Here is a 17,565-nt window from a genome sequence, read left to right as displayed (position 1 = left end):
ACACAACTTGTCAGGAAGTCGCCACAGCCGCCCAGGCCCCGCGATGGGGCACCCCCATCCCTGCCAGGACTGTCCCTCCAGCAGGACAGCGAGCGGAGCGGCGTGAGCAGAGCGAAGAGGAACAGGGGCAAAGCAGGCTTAGTGTGAGGAAGAGCCTCACAGGCCACGGGCATGGAGGGGCCTCTGGAATCAGGGATGCGTCTGTCTGCCGCCTCCCCGCTGATGGATGGGATCCAAATGGCCATAAATTGCAGGGTGCTGCAGCAATGCTTCGTGCCCGAGGAGCCGCCAGCAGCAGCGCGGTGACACGAGTGGAGCACGGGCTGTCAGTCAAATGCCAGGGAAGAGAGAGGTGACAGTCAGGGAGATCCATTCCCCTAACAGCACTAACAGCAGCGGGAGAAGAGCACAAATGGGTGTGATAATGGTGCAGCAGCGCCTAGCAGACACCGTGTTTTGGAAAAGAAAATTACCTGGTGAGTCAAGTGGCACCCACTGACCCCTCAGCTCTGGGCACTGAGGGCAGGTTACAGAGTGCAAATCCTTCTGCTTTCCTAGAACCAGGTTGTGCTGTCTACCTTCAAAATCTTCTTTCCTGGGAAGTGTGGGGGGAACTCTGCCCTGCACCTTCCCCAGACAGAGTGCTCTCCTCCACTGCCCTTGCAAGGGAATAAAATCTGTGTCTGCTCCCGACCCAACAGACAAGAGCAGAGGGAGGATCACGCTCTCCAAACTTTGCAGAAAGGAAATGAAGCACGGAGAGATGAAGTGACCTCCTTAAGGTCGCATGGGGAATTTGTAGCAGAGCCAAGAACTGAGCTGAGATCTCCAGGGTCCTCATCTACTTCTTCCACTCTAAGATATTCCTTCCGCTTTCCCTCCAGCCAAGTTAAAAATAAAACTGAGTTTCGTGTCCCCTTGGCAGCAACGTGACTCCAGTGTAGCATCTGGCCCATGAGCTGCCAGGGCTGTAGCACCAAAGGATCTGCTTGGCTCTCTGCAGTGCCCAGTCTTTTGGGGGATGGCTGCATGCATGGGTATATATTTGTGTGCATGTATTAGTTACGTGGCACTTTCTGCCTCATGATTAAGTGGAACCTCTTCACAGGCCCCTTTGAAGCAAATCTCTGTTGGTTCAGAGAAACTTTCATCGCCAGCCAGCGCTCTGCGGTGTTTGTTCCCATTGTTCCCCCCAGTCAGAATAAAACTCCTCATAACGACAGAGAAGGTGGCTCTGGATTCCCAGTGCCATCACACACGCAAAGCCCAGCCCTTTCCTGGCAGGGAAATGCCTGTAGTGGTATCTGCAGTAAGACCCCAGCCATGCCCTGGGGGCTGGGGAGCAGCGTGGAAGGCTTCCCCTCTGTCCTCACTGCTCACCCGGGGTGTTCGTGTCCCCTCAATCTCCCAGCCTGTTGCACGCTCCCATTGTCAGTGCTCTGCTCAGGAGCTGCCCTTTGTAGCAGGGGCCGTGGGATGTTCCCTGCCAGGTGTGTCTGCCAGGTGGATCTGCAATGCCCTTGCCTTCCCCTGCCCAGGCTTTGACCCTCAAACCTCAGCTCGTTAACAGCCCAGAACACCGCCCAGCCCGTCCCTCCGAGCTGCATTCCCCGGTGCCATGGCTGCATTGCTGCGCTTGGTCTTGAGGTGTCTCCCAAGCACCGGGAGCTGCGAGCAGAGGGAGCGGCAGCAGGAGCGGCTCCAGGAGGGACCAGGGCCAGGGTGGGAATGCTGAACGCAGCCCACGGGCTTCCCTTGGGTGGGTCTGCGGTCCCAGGGAGGTCTGAAGGGTACATGCTACCCTTCTAGACGTAATCCCTTGTTTCCAAAAGAAAGAAGAGTTTCCTGCAGGAATTCGATTGTTTTGTTCTTCGTTGCCGGGGGGAACAAGGAGGGAGAAGCCCTGGCTGAATTCCCCTGTGGGTATCTGCATAAGCCCAGTTCTCGTGTCAGCACAGAAGGCAAGGGTCCCACCTCCCTGATCCCCCCGGGATTGGTGTCACATCCTTGGTGCTGTCACTCCTGCCTTCTCCCCGACTTGGGTCCGTGTTGCAGGGCAGCAGCGCAGTTTGGGATGGTGTTTTTGGTCTGTGAGCCTCTGCAGAGGATGAGCTGCCTGGGCCCAGTGGAAGGTACCAGCAAGCCCACAGCTCCACAGCCCCTGGAGAAACAGATTATCCACAGATAATCCTCTTCCCACCTCAGGCTCACAGGGGGCCAGTCAAGTGCCACAGGGGGCTTGTACAAGATGCGAGCCAGCCTGTGATCATCAGAGTAGATAAATTAGGGCTAATCATATTCCCCCCACCCAGAACAATCGGCAATAAGGAAAGGAAAGGAGGGGAATGCATTCCTGGCATGAACAGCTGCAGGGCTCCAACCTGGAGTGCTGCATGCCCTGCACTGAGGCACAGTCAGCACCGTGCAGAAAGGATCCTGCTCTGCCTGGTTCTGACCACACCATGTCCTGGCTCACTGCAATGGATCTGCTTTCGTGTCAGGCAGCAAAAATGTGAATAATGTGTTCTGGGACAATTATTTCCCTTTCCAGACGGACAAAGTGACTTGTCTTGGGGTCTTTTCCGTGTCCTCTGCTGTGTGCTCTAATTGCCCCAAGATGCTCTACCTGGAGAGAACCTTAATACATAATTATATACCATTAGCAATGAGAATAACATGACAACTGCTTTGGATAATCACAGGGAGCACTGTTCCTGCCAGTCTCCTAGCTACCACAGCACAAACGTATTGGGCTCAATTTGTACAAGAGGGCATTTTGGAAGAATTATCTGAAGCTGGAAATAAGAACAGCAGACACACAGTCCTGGTTTCATGGGACTCAGATGGAAACCAACAGGGAAATTCACTGCAAAGGCAAATCAACTAGTAGGATTTTTAATTTTTAAACCCACCCTAATTAAGAGCAGAGGTAGTGTAGCCCAAAGGAAGCCTTCAGAAGACTGCAGATGCTCTCTGCCTGGAGATCGTGTGGTATCTGGTATTGATTTAAAGACTCTGTGAAGCTGCACTGCCATCCCTAGGTAAACCATTCCCATGTTTTATGACCATGCTGCTAAGAATTTGTCCCATATTTCTTGCCTGAATTTGTCTTGCTTTCATTCCTAACCACTAAGGATCCTTTTGCCTTTCCCTATCCCCCTGCCCAGCCACATGCCATCAGGATTTCCCTCTTCCTGGGCAGGCATGGCACTGTCAGCACTCCCTCAGCCAATCCTGTCAGCACACCTCCTCCCTTTGCTTCTCTTCTTCCTGATTTCCAGAGCTGTGTATCCCCATTTTCTAGAAATCATCCTTACAGCTCCAGTGTGTAAACCCCCACTTAATCACTGTGGGGACGAGCCCAAGTCTTTCTTCTACAGCTGAAATCATCTTTCTTCCCTGAAGCACCACAGCAGCTCCTGGCTCCCATCTCACCTTCCCTCAGGACTCCCTGCTTTGTCCTCCCCACAGCAGGACCAGGTTTTAATCCATCACAATAGCAAGAATCATGCCATCATGTTGCCCTGGGATGTTTGGAGTCTGCTGGAAGGCGCTGTTCACCACGATGCTGCTGTGTTCTGCAGGACTGGGTGCTCCTTGCTGGGTGATGTGCTTGGTGCTGCTGCTTCCCTCCAAGAACACAGAGCCCACGGCAGTGAGCTGCCCCCATCTCCTCCCTGCCCAGGGCATGGACCAGCTTGGCCCTCGTGCACTGCAGGATGTCACTCGCTCCCTCATGCTCCCCCAGCTTTTCCCTTGGACGTGTTTTTCAGCCTGAAGGACAGCACTGTCAGCCTGTCCCTGGAGAATGAAAAAAAGCAAACAGGAACCTTCAGAGGTGCTCCGAGTGCCAAGGACAAGGCTGGCTGCTGCCAAGGTCACAGGCATGAGGATATTCATCTTCATTCCTCACCATCACCATCCAGCCTTAGCTGGAGAGAATCGAGCTGCTTCCGGCTGCACGTGTTTAAAGGATGAGGGAGCACAGGATGGTTCAAGAGGAGATTGCTTCATGAGACAATGGCTGAGCTGATAATGCCACCTAAAGTCGGGCCACTGGGGACCTCTTACAATTTTAAGATCCAATCAACTTTAAAATATTACTGTCTCAGGCAGGCGACAAGTCTTGGAGCAGAAAACAAGTGATCCTGTTTTATTTACGGAGGAAAGGATGTTCTCCCTGTCCTCACCCACGTATTGAAATATTAATGGTGTTTGTCTGCGTAGCTGTGTTAACATCACATTTCCAGAGCTCAATCTATAAAAGCTCTGGTTAAAACACTTAATGCCATGATGCTGGCTGCCCGGGAGAAGCGGACAGCAGGGATGCAGAGGGCAGGGGCAGCAAGGACACAAAGAAATGCCTCAGGGAGAGGCTGCAGTCAGAAGGGGTCTGAATCTTCATCCCCCTCTCTTCCCAGTGAAACCTCTGACTCCATCACCTTCCTGCTGGCTGCATGTCACTGCTCTGGAGCAGCTCGTCCAGCAGCAGCAGATGCCCAGCCTTTTGAGGAGACCTTGACCTTGGGTTAGAAACTCCAAAATTTCCAGGTGCACGTGACCTCCTTCATCCCTCGTAGCTGTCACCTGACAATTACACAAATTCCTGCAAGGTTCAAGCCTCGCTTGCAGAAATGGAGCTTGGGAATAGCCCAGCAGCAGCAGCAGCCCTGCTGTGGTGTCTGGGCTGGTCATGCTGCAATCCTGCACACGCTCCCCACCTGTTGGGATGCCAAAAGAGAGCCTGGGAGCTCTTGGCAGCCAGTCTGTGTGCTGGGTACGGCTGCTGCTGTCTGGGAAGAGCTTCCATGACACATCATCACTCTGCCTTAGCCTGTGGCCACAGCGGGATGGCAGCAGTCAGGACTGCATTATATATTTTATCATAAACACAAAAGCAACAACTACCACAGGTTCTTAATAAAAATGTGTCTCTGGTGCCCGAGCAGAGCACGAGTTAAACATTGTACCATCAAGCAATTTGCAGCGCCTGCACATGCGATCGTGCAAACGTCCCCAAAGTGCCCCATGGAAAAGTCAATAACATCAATAAAATCAACAACAAATAAAAGCAGCCAGGCTCAGCAGCAAGCTCTATTCACAGGGAACATCTCAGCGACCTTTTGAACAGGCTCAGTGTGAGAAGGATCCCCACGTGCAGGGAGGACGGGCACTCTCCTCCCTGAGAGCAGCTGCTGTGACAAGTGCTGTCCAAGGACAGGAGCCACGGCATCGCCCTGTGCTCCTCTCTGGACCACACCAGCTTTCAGATGGCCAGCAGTGCACTGTGTCCTGCATGGCACTGAGCACCCTGGCACCTCTGACAGCACCCAGTCTTCCCAGGTGTCTCCAGGAACTATCATGATACAAGCAATAGGTAAGAGCCATCTTTGCAACCTACTGCCCTTTTTTGGCATATAAAAGACCTCTCCCAAAACTCTTATTGTCTCTCACGTTGTCTAACACTGCCCTCCTCTTCCCACCTGCCAGGACCTGTGCTCTAAGTCACCCACCTTCTTTTATTATGTGCCCATTCATCCATCCCTGAGATTCATATTCCTCTTCCTTTATGAAGAATTAACTTGTTGGAGCTGATTTATGAAGACTGGCAGGCACCTGTGCTGGAGCAGGGCTCTAATACGTTCATCATGAAGTCCTGTAGTTATTCCTAAAAGAGCTCATGTTAATGCCTCACATTAAAATTCATATTTTATTTTTACATAACTAGATGACTCTCTGCAATCTTTAAGATATGCCCTTCAGAACCTGGATTTTTATTTTTTTCTTTTTGTGAGGGATTGAAGCTGTGTGGTGACAGCTTCTCAAACACGGGGTGGCGTTGGTGCAGGGTGGGAGGTCGTGTTGTGTGCCTCAGGTCTGACTGACAGCGAGGACTCGCCAAGGTACATCCTCCATCAAACGCAACTCACTTTTGTTAGCGCAGCAACAGAACCATTTTCCTTAAGAGCATAACCTTTCCCAAATCTCCTTTGGCTAACAGGAGCCAGCTTGCACTGGAAAAGCAGCGGGTTGAGCTCTGCACTCCTCTGGGAGAGCCTTCAATATGTGAAGGGTGAGTGGAGCTGGAGCGGGGGAGCAGCTCCCGGGGAGCCTTTGGTGTGAACCAGTGAAAACCATGAAAGAACCATGAAAGAGCTGCAGGGGGCAAAGGCCTGAATTGTTTGGTGGGAACATTTTTTTTCCCCTTTCAATCCAGTGTGTTTCATTCCCTGGTAGAAACAAATCTACTGGAACCCACTGAATCTGGCACAAGTTCAGCTCAAAATATAACTGCCCTCAAAACTCAGGCTGGCCAAACTCAAGGCCAGCCTCACATCCCACATTTTCCTGCCGTATTTCCCTTTGGATGCCAAACACACCTGAGGGATGACCAGGGACCCTCAGGATGGTGGGGACAGGGGCTGCTGGCACCTCCACAGGGCTGTGTCTCCCCCTGCCCACGCAGCTCAGAGCCAGCCCTGCGGGAAGGCGTTGGTGGGAACAAAGCACCGCGGGCGAGCAAGTGGCTCCAGCATTCCGCTGCGGATCCTAATTGACCACTGAAAGCCTGAGCTACACTACTAATTCCATAGGGCTGTAATCAATTGTGCTTCTTGCTCTCAGATGCAGAGAGAAAGAAAAGGAGGGGGAACGTTAAACTGGGGTTTTTTTTTGACACCACTGCAGCAGCAAAACCTTGTCCCTTGTTACTGTTTATGTTCAGAGCAGACTGCTGTGTTGGAGGATGATCCCTGCCCCAAAGAAGGTCTGTCCTCAGCCAGGCAGCTGTGGCACGACTTTTGGCTTTCTCTGAGGGATGTGGGGCTTGGAGGAGCCGAGCAGCCAGGATGGCTCTGAGCAGGAGGGGCCACTCTAAGCATGCCACTGGCATTGGCCATCGTCCAGGCCATCAGGGAGTGAGTGGATATCTTAATCCTGCTCCCACCATGGATCTGATCCAAGACAGACTGAAGTCAGTGGAAATCTTCCCGTTGCTGCCCTGGGCTTTCAGCCAGACAGGCAGTGGCGTATGGAGTTCCTGGGACACGAGACAGAAAGACAGACAGAAAGCCCGAGCAGAGCTGCTGTGTGGCTCCCGTGTGAATGCACAAGTAGGATTTGCTGCAAAGAGGACGTGAGGGCCTTAACAGGACTGCCACTGCCCAGTGGGGAGCACTGGAAAACTTTCCCTTGGGATCCTGGCACTGCTCAGCACAGCAAGCTCCTCTGAGCGTCCCTGGCAGTGTGCTCCTGCCCCTGCCCACATCCCACCCACCTATCCACAGGTGTCACCCAGCTCAGCACTGTGGGATGGGACAAACCACAATGCCACAGCGCCCACAGCCAGCAGCACTGCGGGGACAGATCTGCTCTCACTTATTTATTTGTTTTTGAGGGTGGTACAGAAGATGACAGCTCATAAACTGCCTGCCAGCACCCTCCCTTCCCCGTGTCCTTTGAAGCGCTGCTACCGCTGGCTTTGAACCCGCTCTGTTTATTGTGTGCCACAACGCTCACGCCTTTGCGACTGACAGAAATTATAGAGCAGGAGGAGAGAGAAAAGGAGGAAGATAATGCAAAATGCCCTCCCAAATAACTTTGCTAATTAAACCAGCTCTGAAGCCTTCCAAAACACCCCCATGTTATGACAAGATGAACAGCACATTCCAATGAAACTATTAAATTTATATTGTGCAGATAAAGTTCAAATGAGATCACTGTTGGTTGAGAGGTGAAAATGAGCCAGCATGTGCCCAGGGGGGCAAGAAGCCCATTGGCATCTTGGGTTGGACCAGAAATATTGTGACCATCAGGACCAGGACAATGACTGTAACTGTGCGCTCAGCCCTGGTGAGGCCATGCCTCGAATGCTGGCGTCCGTTTTGGATCTCTCACAACAAGAAAGACACTGCAGTGCTGCAGCATGTCCAGAGAAGGCCAACAGAGCTGGGAACATGGCTAGTGGGGACATTGCAGTGCTGGGTTAATGGTTAGACTCAGTCTTAAAGGAAGAGGGATCCCTCTGAGCCTGGGTCGTGTCTCCTGCCAAGCTCTCTCCAAGATACCCACAGCACAGAGCAAACACATCCCTGCTGGGTTTCTTCCTGGGTTAGAGCAACAACAGCAAGGCTTCAGGCTGTGCTAGCACAGCATGTGAAATGGGAACTCACTATCCTAACAAGAATAATATTCCTTGCAGAGGTTCACACACTGCTGCAATTGAGTTATGAAACACCACGAGGATCAGGTGGACTTTGCAGGAGCTGTTCTTCTCCTGGAGCATTTTTTCATTGTCTTTAGCTAAAATAACCTTTCAGAAAGCAGGAGCAGCATCCTCCTCCCCCTCAGCCCTCCAGTCACTGTCCTCTGCTGAACATTGATTTTTGCAATGCTCCTCATTTTTCCTGCTCTGTATATGACTGTGTGTTTCTGCAGAGATGGTAAAAAAGAGACAGCAAAGGCAGAGATGTCTGCATGACCATGAGGTCAAACTGGTCCAGCTTTTGGGAGTCCTTAGAAAAGGCTTCAAGCTGCCCTATCTCAGGCACTTTAAATTCAAGACATTGACAGCTGAAAACGCCAGGATCCTCAGTGCTGAAGGAGAATGAGTCTGACCCTGTGCCAAGGAGCACTGTCTGACCCTGTGCCAAGGAGCACTGTCTGAGGAGCCCCATGGTGGGGTGACAGTGACTTGCCTCAGTTAACTCATCATTTGTGGGTGATTATATTGCACTGATGGGTGGCCATCATTTGTCACTGTACGACTAATTAGCCACCAGGCCCCCAGAGCTTTCTGGCTGCTATTTTAAATCATTATTCCCTCCAAGCAAGCAGCAGATAGAAGCAAGTTCCACTCCCTAAATAAGGCGAAGAGCTTTCACTCAAAGGAGGAATCAAAATGAGCTGGGCTGCTGCTGGACGAGGGGTTTGGATACAGGTGTGGGAGCTTGTACCCACAGCACCGACACGGCCCCACTCAGCCTGATAAGCAATGCTGGAAAAGAAGAGACTCCAAAGGAAAAAAGGCAACTTTTGCCTCCAGGTCTGCATCTCGCAGTCCCCGAGCACACGAGAAATTCTGCTGGGGAAGCATTTCCATCCAGCTGCTGCACTGACAGGCGCAGGAGGGCTGGAAAGGCGTTGGGTGGAGCTCTGCTTGTTTACCACTATTTATCCTTTGTATTTTCCTGGTGCCGAAAGGCTCTAGGTACTGAACAGCCCTTGTACAAGGGGGAGCCCACACATGAGAAAGCAGATTTCTCCCAAAAAACATAAAAGTGAAAAAATAATGGAGATTACAAATACATTATCACTGGGCGAGGGCTCACCCTAAACAGTTATCTACAACTATACGGTGATTTAATTCCACACCCAAATGATGAACTGACAAATTTCACGGCCCAGTTTCTATTGTGGAGCCACCCCCCTGCTCCCCGAAGCCCATTTTTGGGGGGAGGTTTTGGAGGAAAATGAGCTCTTCCCCCTCAGATCTCCTCGGGGAGCGCTCACACGATGCAATCGCTCACTCGCAGCATCCCCGACTCAGAAGTACAAACAGCGACATTTCCCAGTATCAAACGGGGAGCGGAGGGGACTTGCTAAGATCAAGCTCTGCTCTGATCTAACTTGCATCTTGCCAGTTTAAAATCTTAATTGAAATGCTACTTGAAAGCCTCCTGAGCGCAAGGAGGGAAGATAAACCCAGGCAGTTGGCCCGAATGCCAAAGCATGGGGAAGGAAAGGCAAAGTGCTGCTTTTCCTGAAAATATTATTTTGGGCTGCCTGTCGCTGGCAGAGGTGCGACATGTTCCTTCTCCAGAGAGGGTCAGGAGGGAGAGGAAAATCATCCCCCAGTCTCAGTGTAAGTAGCAAGTACCAGCTGGGCAGCAATGCCCTGTTTACCTCCTGCCTCCCTGGGAAGTTGGGGAAGAGGGAGGGGAAGTAGAGAAGGCAGCAGACCACGACGTTTGGGCAAAGCTGGGCCTGAAGGTCGCTCTCTGCTCACACCAGCTCCCCGGGAGCCCTGCTGTCCAGCCAGGCAGCTCTTCCACGTGGGAGAGAGGGTGGGGAGAAACCCCCAAACTGGCCAGAAACCACTAGCTGTTAACTGCACTTTGCAGTGACTACTTGTGACTATTTGCTTCAGTATTTCTATTTCGTACATCGGAACACTGATTTTTTGTTGTCTGGAGCTGCAGAACTGCCTTGAAAGGGAGCTATTTCTCAGCAGCAGTAGTGGAGCGAGCGTGGCTGGAGCACTGCAGTGCGCTGACACCAGGCAAGGAGCACTCCACTGCTTTTTTAGTGATTTGGTTATTTTGGGCACCGCAGACAAACCGTTTGTTCATTTGGGAACAACAGAGCTTAAAAACAAACGAAGTGTTAAAAGCAGGGAGCTCAGAGCTGGGCTTTCATCTGCAGGCTGTGGCTTTGATGGGGCTGGAGAACAGCTCTGTTCTCAGGGGGATAATAATTATGGTTTTGGCTTTGAGAAGTCCGGTGGGCTGGATCTTCACAGGCTTCCAGTGCTCCCCTCCCTGCCTCCTCGCATTTTGACTTCAAAGCAGAAGGGAAGAAGCCCCGAACAGCATCATTTTGTTGATCAAAACACAGCACTGAGTGCCGGCCCCGATGAAGAAACAAGAGAGGAGTTTTTCATTAGCGGCAGGTGAAAACCACACCTTGGCTGCAGCCACTCCATCCTGGACAGGATATCCCGGCAGTATCCCGGCGATATCCCGGCGATATCCCGGCGATATCCCGGCAGTATCCCGGCGATATCCCAACGATATGCCAGTGACATCCCAGCGGCTGAGGAGCCGCGCACTTCCCTGCGTGGGCAGAGCACCTTGCTCAGGGCACTGGCATTTAGAAGAAAATGTTTTTCTTTCCTCTGTCCATGTAAATCTCTTTCAAACACTTGTGAGCCTGATTGCTGCCAATTTCCGCTGCTGAACGCAGCCCTTCGGAGGGAAGGCATTAGGACTAAGAGATACTCGTAACATTTCCAATGAAGCAGCTGTTTCCTTTTTTTCCTCTGCATCCCACCTCGGGCTGTGTCTCTTTCGCTGTTTGGGTTTTCATTCTTTGAGAACAAGAGATATTTCTCTGCTTGAGCTCTCTCCTATGTGGTGCCTGACCAGACATGAAGGCACTTCTGCTTGGAGGGATGAGTCCCCATTGTGGCTGGGCACCATATAAATATATATATATATATATATATAAATATAAAAATATTTATATATTTATATAAATATATAAATTTATATATAAATATATAAATGTATAAATATATAAATATAGTGGTTTGGGTGAGACGGGCCTTAAAGCTCATCTCATTCCAACCCCTGCCATGTGCAGGGACACCTTTCACTATTCCAGGTTGCTCCAAACCCCATCCAACCTGGCTGTGGGCACTCCCAGGATGGGGTAGCCCCAGGTCCTGTGGGCAATCACCTGGTGCCCACACTGTGGGATGAACCCAGGACACGGGGGTTTCTGGGCTGTGTCCAGAAATCATCCAGCTCTTGTCCAGCTCCTCATCCAGCAGCTCACACAAGTTTTTCTTGGCAGGACTGCTCTCCATCCCTTCATCCCAGTGCAGCAACAGCCTCATTAAACCTCATGAGATTCCCAAGCCTTGTTAAACCTCATGAGATTCCCATGGGCTCCTGCTGGACCACAGACTGTACTTTATCTACTGTACTATATACATGGAGAACGAGAGCAGAGGACCTGGAGCATCTCCCAGTGGTGCTGTGCAGAGCTGCAGCCGCTCGGGGTGTGTACCAGCGCCAGGCTACAACCATTTTCCACTCATCATTCTGGGCCTGAATATTGCCACACATATGTTATGAAAAATTACCCGCTGCTCAGAGAGCTCCGAGATACAATAAGATTCACATCAACATTAATGAACCCCTGTCTCTCTTGCGAGGGAAAGCTAATGTAATAACAGCGTTATATTCGGCAAACAAATGCTTGAGACAATTTTTTTTAGGCACCAGACAGTAAACAGGACTGAAAATATCCTCATGAATTACAAGAGTCTAAAATCCTCTACTGAGAAATTAATTTAATAGCAGTAAATACTAGAACAATTTCCCCCATGTGAAAAGCCACCGCCACATTCAGTTAAAAAGCTTCATTTAAACAGCACGTGGGCACCCACAAGGGTAGGGAAATGTATTTCATCACCTAATGGTCCTTTGGAAAATGCTTTGTCCCTCCTGTGCTGGCACTTGGTGATGGATGGGCCTTCCCTCATGAAAAGATCAGGGGAAGGAAGAGGGAAAACAAGCTGGAGAGACTCAGAAGGAGAAAAACACCCAAACAACCTAACGATTCAGGAACAAAGTCAGGTTCAGAGAAATTCTTAAAGCTTAGCTTCCCTGACCAAAACCCAGACATTTCCAGGCAGCCCCCACATTCATCTGCAGCAGAAGAAAGGCAATGTGGCACCAGGGCTGGTAATTCCCATTGACTTTTGGATGAGGCTTCATACCCTGGAGGTGCCTCGTGTCCGAGCAGCAGCATCTGCCCAGGTGAGCACCGGCTCCTCCGGCTGCAGTGAGATCTGGGAGCGGCTGCAGGAGCCGGCGCCGGCCCTGGGGGAGCAAACGGGCTTTGCAAAGAGTCAGAGTAGCCTTCTCCCCCCATCTGTTCAGCTGTTATTCTGGGCAAAATTAATAGGTCCAAGGATAGATCCGATCATAATGACAATCTGGTCTGCGCAGCAGGGGATTTTATAAAGGAGCCGAACTGTGGCTCATTGAAAACACTTAAAGTAATTAGTTACAGGGCTACTCGCTTTCTTTCCTTTTAATAGTAATAATGGTTATTAATGTTTACAAATTACAGCGCCCTGCTGCAAATGAAAGAATAGCTGGAGCGGTTGCCCAGGGAAAACAGGCGCTCCGAAATTCAGCCTGTGCGCTCCCTTGGAGACAGATTCTCTCTCCCAGCCCATGGTGCCACTGGAGATGGACTCCCTCTGCCAGCCTGCGGGTGTGCCATGAGCAAGCACTCACAAATACCAGCTGGTTCCAAGCCCAAACAGGGCTCACGGTGGCCACTCCTTGCCAGCAGGCACCCTGCTCTCACGCACCAAGCACCGGGAAAGGCAGGGAGAGAATCGCTCTGATGATAAATATGTAGGAGAAGCTCAAATCAACCTGAACTTTAGGAAAGAAGAAAGATAATTAAAATATAAATAGACATGTTTGTTTCAAAGATTGATGGCAAGCACTCGATTCAGCCTGAAGATTAATCAGGGAAGTATAATTATGCCTTTGCACAAAAAACCCTGTTAAGGCCCCTCCCTGCCCCAAGCAGCAGAGGAAGGAGGAGGGTCCCCCAGCATAGGAGCACTGACATGCAGGGACTGACACCTTTGCTCCACTCCATGGATTTGACATCAGCTTCCCTCATTTCTCCAGAAATGCTTCATTTCCACTTTGTGAAACTCTAATGTGGGATTTCCTTCTATCCCTGTGTCCCCGCACACCGCCAAAGCCATTTGTGGGCATGCAAGGTGTTATCCCAACAAGAAGACATTTTCTCTGTTCTTCTCCTTTCCTTGTAGCCCCTGCACATCCTCCAAGGGCAATTCAAGCTGTAATTATGATGCTAAATGTGATTGCCCAAGCTGGTATGACCGGCTCATTGTGCGGGGGGTGCTGCTCAGTGAAGCTTCTCCATAACCCCATTACACCCCGGGGCCCTGGGGACAGAGGTGGGAGGTGGATGTAGCACCAGGAGCCTCACACTCCTCCCCAGCAAGGGCTCACACGGCCAGGCCACGGCGAGAGATTGATTTGTGGGGAGCTGTGCTCGTGTGTCTCAAGCCATGTGTGACGAGCACAAAGATTTGTTTGACATCTCTTCCACGCAAGGTCGAGTTGTACTGCACTGCTGCTGACTCAGGCGTGGGGATACTATGGGGCTCCTGCGAGGGTGGGATGCTGTCTCAGCACTCCCAGCCACCAAAGACACGGCGTTTCCCTCCGTGCCGCTTCCAGCTGTGCAACATCAGCCCAGCTGTGTACCTGCTTCCACTGGCACCCTCTCCTCCTGACTGTTCAGTGCTTCCTCTGGTGTTTAGCCAGGTCTGGGGCAGCTTTCCATCCGGAGTCCTTTGGAACAGGCCATCAGAGCACCGTGTGCCAAATGGAAACACAAGAAGAGGAAATTCTATGCAAAAGGCAAATGTCTTAACGGCCTTCAAGTCGCTCTCTGTTAATGGTTCTCACTCTGAGGCTGTTCTGCTGCCCCAGGCTGTGCATCAGACACGCATCCCACGGGTCTCTCATTTACTGGCAGGTCTGAGGTCCCAAGGGAGCTTCCCATCACAAGGCAAAGCACGTTCTCAGATCCTTGCATGTGCCAGCCGGGAGATGGGTCTCTGCTCTCCACATTATTTACTTTTTATAGACAATGCTATGACCCTGGACTCCTTTTTAAAGCTTATCTATCATGTACCTCTCTCCCTCTCAGCATTGTGCTGAGAGGAGGATGGTGTGTGTGGAGGGATGCAGGATTTATCCTGCAGCACCAGTGCTGAGGATGGAGGTGGCACCTGGGCATCCCCCCTGCCCTTCCCAGTGCTGGCAGCAGTGGGACCCCACACTCCTCTCTACAGAATGCAGGAGATGAGCAAACAGAAAGCAAGGAATAGTGGGAATTTTTACATGGGAATCAAAAAGAACAAGCTGTCATTGACAACTGAGCAAAGTCAGGGTGCCTTGAGTGCAGCACAGCATGTGCTTTATTTAGAGTATCTGGAGAGAGAACAGGTAAAATAACTGAGTTCAAGGATGAGGCCACGATTCCCCTGGCTTCAGAGAGCTGAGACTCTCCATATGAGAGGTCAGAGTGATTTTCATGAATCAGAGTAGTGGTGACAGATGCTCTCCTCTCAGCTGGAAAAAGAGGACTGAAAAAGCTCCATTCCCCCTTTTTAAATGGCTCTCCATCTCTAGGAGAGCCCATGTCATTCCTGGGTCTTCAGCAATCACACCACACCCTGATGGGACCCCATGGTCCTCGAAGGGGTCTGGATGTGATGGGGCACCATTATTCATACATACATATATGTAATATGTAATATGTAATATGTAATATGTAATATGTAATAGATAAATACACACACACACTGGCAACGTGACAGCTCCTACACCAAACAGAGGGGAGGCAGCTCCCCCTTCCAACCACACTGAGACACCAGCTCACTGCTAATCTGTCCTTGTCTTCTCTTCTTTCATCTCTGACCAAACCTCAGAGCCATTCTGTCTCTGCAAAGAACCGGATGGAAATGCTGCAGGATCCTGAGGCAGATGCTTTGTTTGGTTTTTTCTTCTCCATGCACAAGGATGTTGGGAAACAAAGTTAGACATAAAATCCCCTAAATTATTTGATGAAGAAAAAGGCCTGAGTGTGTACCAGGCAGCTTTTAGGGGAGAGGGGAGAAAGGCAGCCCAAAAGCTACTGCTGAGCATATTAAAGAATGGCATTATCAAGTGGAACAGACAAGACATGTATATAATGCATAAGTAGTGTTTGCTGCTTCTCCAAACAGCTCATAGATCACCAGGACACCAGCTCCTAGGAAGAGCAGGAAGGAAAAGAGAGAGGAATGCACGATAGCATCAGAAGAGACACGTCTGCTCCTGAGGAATGGCAAAAGCCCCAACCAAAGCCCGGGATCTGGACGGGGATTGGCAGTGCAGGTCTGGGGAGACCTGGAAGGGACTGGCACTGAGAAGCCCACGAGCCCCACGCCCAGCTGAGCTGTCCCCTGCCTGCAGCACGGGTGTCCCCAGTGCCACCTGCACTGCCAGCCCTGGCTGATGAATGGGCCCTGACAGGGCAGCATCAATCTGCCATGGAGTGACCTTCAGCCACACTGGGATGTTTTCAACAACTCATAAGCGTGAGGAAGGCTCATTTGAGTTCTCATTTAGCATATTAAAAGGGTGTTATTGCTACAAACCGGAAACCTAAATGAGCCCCTGGCTGCAGCTTTGGATGAGGCTTTGGACTAAAGGTGCAGGACAGTGATTAACAGTGGCACAAAATATTTATGCTTCACAAACAAGGCCAGGCATGCTGTCCTCATGCTAAGTGATGGAAGGCCTGCAATGAAGCTGCACAGAGCAGAGGCAGAAGGCATTTGGGAACACACATGGCTGTGGTGGGTCTGCATTGGGGCCCCCCATTTCCATGATCCAGCTGTTTGGACAAGCTGCTGTTTACAAAAGCAATGGCTCAGCACGTGCCCCAGGTCCTGAAGGGCCATTCTGCTCCTTCTGCCTTTACCAGGGCCCTCTCACTCCTGGCAGACTTGTAAGAACCCCTTCGTCAATAGAAGAGTTGTGCAATTTCATCTCTTGCCGAGCTGTGAGCCTTTCCCTCGTGCTGCTTCCATGAGAGAGAAGGGGAGAAAGGAGACAGGAAAGGTCCTGCTGGTGCAGCCTAGCAGGGAAATGAGATTGTTATTATTTGTGGGCTGAGATGCTGCTCGCAGAGCTCCGGGCTGTCGCGGCGCCTCTGACGGGAGGTGACCGGAGTGGCTGTCCCCAGCTCGTGCCACTTCAAAACGTGCTGGCACCTCTGGCTCCCTTCCCTGCTCCAACACGAGGGCACTGCAGCACTGAGCCTTGGGAAGCTCCTGCCATGGAGAAATCAGTCACTTTAATTACCCCTTGCACTGCATTTATCTCCATGAAAGGTCCCTGGCTCCTTCCGCGCTGACTGGCAGGGGGAGCAGAAAGGAGCAGCAATGATCTATATGTTTGTTTATTTATTTCAGTGCCACCAGCACAGAAGAGGGGCCTCCTGCACCCCAGGCTTTTCCTACGGCTCACGAGCTTCCAGACCCTGCTGCAGCAGACAGAGGGGAGAGCTGCTCCAGGAGCCCGGTCAGGAGGTGGGGTGAGCAGAGCTGGCACCAGGGCAAACACTCCCCTGCTTCGAGGGGAGAGAGAGCACAAAGAGGAGCTACGTGCTGAGAAAGCAGGTGAGGAGAGGCAGGGAGAGGGCAGGGAGGGCAGCGTGGCTGCGTCCTGTCCCCGGAGCACCGCTGGCTGTGTCAGCCCCAGCTGCTGAGAAGCACTTTGTGCTGTGACAGGGTTTTTTCTGTGATTGACCCCAATTACAGGAGCCGGCCCGCACGGACACGTCACCGCTGTCAGCCCAGCAGCTGCTCGGTGCCTGGAAACGTGGCTGCCCAAATCCGAACAAAACGGAGGGCAGGAGCTGGGTTAAGGGCAGCTGGCACGGTGGTGGATGCTGACGGCAGTGCAGCATCCCCGGGAGAGCCTGGCACATACAGAGACCTGTGTGCACCCCGTGTCACCTGCCGGGGACCCTGGGCACCCCCCAGTACTGCCCTGTCCACGCACACTTGCCAGGGGCTGCCCACAGTGCGTTGACAGCTTTTCCACCCTCCCCATGCAGTTTTATTACTCGCACAGCAACATCACAAAAGCAGGAATGCAGCACACGAGCCTTCAGGAGCATTGCGTGGTCGAGTCCAGCTCCAGTGCCCTCCTGCTGGCTCTGGGC

Source organism: Cinclus cinclus, chromosome 25, assembly GCF_963662255.1.
Source record: "Cinclus cinclus chromosome 25, bCinCin1.1, whole genome shotgun sequence".
Lineage (NCBI taxonomy): Eukaryota > Metazoa > Chordata > Aves > Passeriformes > Cinclidae > Cinclus > Cinclus cinclus.
Note: the sequence above shows the minus strand (reverse complement) of the source record.